This window comes from Leptidea sinapis, chromosome 22, assembly GCF_905404315.1.
Source record: "Leptidea sinapis chromosome 22, ilLepSina1.1, whole genome shotgun sequence".
NCBI classification, from domain to species: Eukaryota; Metazoa; Arthropoda; class Insecta; order Lepidoptera; family Pieridae; genus Leptidea; species Leptidea sinapis.
Window position 1 is genome coordinate 8,206,367 of NC_066286.1, and position 3,017 is coordinate 8,209,383.

General features: G+C 34.3%; 1 non-coding gene across 1 annotated transcript; it reads right to left on the bottom strand.

Annotated features, from left to right (window-relative positions):
- Window positions 1-812: 812 nt before the first annotated feature.
- Trnap-agg (transfer RNA proline (anticodon AGG)) lies at window positions 813-886 on the bottom strand. The gene has a single exon. It is a non-coding gene; the product is annotated as a tRNA-Pro (tRNA).
- Window positions 887-3,017: the final 2,131 nt, after the last annotated feature.

Sequence of the window (3,017 nt, forward strand, 5' to 3'; positions counted from 1 at the left end):
GGGCGTATTAATAACCATCCGTCCTGCTCGTCTCGTCCCTTACTTTCATTAAAAAAAGACAGCGTTTTCGTTGAAAGCTCCCAGGCGGCTTATTCTTTTCCGACACCTCCAACAAATATCATTTATATATATACAAAAACTTAACAAATTATATACTAAAAGAGTACCATATTATCCATTGGTGGAAACAACAAGTATGCATCGGAGCAGTAGTTTTTGAGTTTATCGCGATCAGACAGACAGACGCGACAGAGGACTTTATTTTATAATAATATGTATTCATAACTATAAACTTAATGCTATATTTTAGTTAGATGTGGAAACCTTTTCTAACAAGCAGCTAATAATGCATGACGCCTTTTCAGGGAACGGGGGATCTTTCCGTATATATTCCAGATCAGTTTCAGTCGCATTGACACTGTTCATGCAGTCTCTTGCCATAGACTTCAATGCTTTATGAACAACAGCTTTGATTGAGCTTTCTGAAATAACATATTTTATTAAATACCAATGCTTAATGACTTGGACGAATTAACTCTCGAGCACACCATCCAGCCACTTACTGAGCCTAAAAGCCTCAGTTAGCATTATGGAAGTGTAAGTATGAGGTGAGATCTTGAAATGAAATACTACTATTTTATATAATTAAAATATCTTTTAGAAAATAAGCAGATTACTGGAAGACATATAAAAGATCTTGAAATAAAATACTACTACATTATATAATTACAAAACAATATGTTATGTTTTTAAAGTGATAACCCTCACTTCTAGGATTAATACACAAATAAAATTTGAAAAACAAAAGTTTATGAACGATGCGGGATTCGAACCCACGACCTCCGGCGTCCTGTGCCGGTGCTATAACCAACTGAGCTAACCGTTCGAGTACCGCCTCGTTATAAAATTCTGTTTGCTTTGTTCAACTCTCAGGTTGTGGCTTCATCTACAGGATCTACTTTACAGTTGATAACCTGCTCAACCCCAATATTTACATATTAGGAAATAGACTTGAGATGTCGCTCTGGTAAATCTAAAAAAATTAAAAAGTGTAACAGTAAAGTAGATCCTATAGATGAAGCCACAACCTGAAAGTCGAACAAAGCAAACAGAATTTTATAACGAGGCGGTACTCGAACGGTTAGCTCAGTTGGTTAGAGCACCGGCACGGAACGCCGGAGGTCGTGGGTTCGAATGCCGCATTGTTCATAAAACTTTGTTTTTCAAATTTTATTTGTGGATAATTACAAAATCTTTTTAGAAAATATGCAAATTACTGGAAGATATAAAAAGATCTTGAAATTAAATACTGCTACATTATTTAATTAAAAAATCTTTTAGAAAATATGCAAAAAACAAACACAACACACAATACTACTATGTGGACGTAAACCTTATTGGTTAGTCTCTTCTTAATAAAATAAAATTACAATTTAAATCATAGCACATTCTTCTAAAAGGACTTCTTTGACCTGCGTTATTGCGACATGTAGGTAAGGCAATATATCGTTCCACGCGAAAATTAAAGAGGGACCAGAGGATTTATTAAAATTCAGAATTGCAAATGCATCTTAGGATCATCATATTACTATCTTTTAAACTTCTTTTCTCAAGCATAGGTTGTTTAAGGTTAAAATACATTTTTTGAGTGGACTGTATAGGATTTTCGTAAATTTAACGACAATTCTGGATGGACAAAACTGGATTCGAAAAAAGTGACTCTTTATGAGTACACGGAAGTTTAATGCCCCATAGGAATGCTCACAGATTACCTTTATTTATTTACGGTGTGTGTGGATGATGCAGCTACTGTACCAAATAACTTGTTGTATTAGTTAACAAATGATACAAGTTTTCTTTAGTGTTAATTCCGCAATATTTGTCTTTAAAACAGTTCGACACGTGTTTCGCCTCTACACGAGGCATCCTCAGGACGTGTTGTCTCGCCAAAATCTGGCACGAAACTGATTATTGTAAATCATTTGTATAATTATGGATTTCCGCATAGTAACGCCTAATTCAATAATTTTTTTTTGCATTAATTAACATTTACTTTTTTGACTTACTCTTGTAAGGCATTGACTATTTGATGTTTGAGTATGTTTGTTGTATCACTTTACATATTATATTATAATTGAAATGATTTGTGAAACAATGAAAATGTAAATCTTGATTTAAAAGAGTGGCAATGAGTTTTTTGCTACTTCTTCTCATTAGCTCAACCCTTTACGAAGTAGCGGGAGATTCAATAAGAAAAAATATTTTTTTTTGACATTCATAAGTGTCATTTCAGTGACCTACATATTCAAGTACTTTATTCAAGTGATTTTGAATTTTGAAAAAAAAAAAAAATTTGAAAGAAATCGAAGAATTGAGAAGATGAGCAGGAAATTTACCAGATTCAGAAATTCTACCAGCAGTGCCGATTGGATGGATGTTAGTTTTGAGCAAACAAAATATGTGTGATTAGGTTATTACCTAAGACCTATCCCAAGGGAGAGTAGCCCTTCTTCTCCACATAATAGATACAGTGGAGAACACAAAATAATGTCTCTCAACCAAAGGTCAGCAACTAAGCTTTTCCGAAATGAAATCTATGTCAATTTGAAAAGCGAATTTCTTTGAGATGGTGCCTAATTTAAAATACCTTGAATACTACTCGGTTGAGTAAGTAAAGTCTTTTGTTAAGCGATGTATATCGCCTACTACGGAGCAACAGTGATAATGAAAAGCCTTTGCAACAGGATCCCAGAATAGGTACAAAATACGCATGTTGCGAAATACAAATTGGACCATATCTGGGAATGGAGCGAACACCCCAGATAAAATATACGACCCGTATAGCCGAGTGGTTAGTGATCCTACCTACTAAGCTAGAGGTCCCGGGTTCAAATCCCGGTAGGTGCAATCATTTATATGATGAATATGGATGTTTGTTTCCGAGTCATGGATGTTTATATGTATTTAAGTTTGTTTAAGTAAGTATATCGTATTAAATATATCTTTGTCTTGCAACC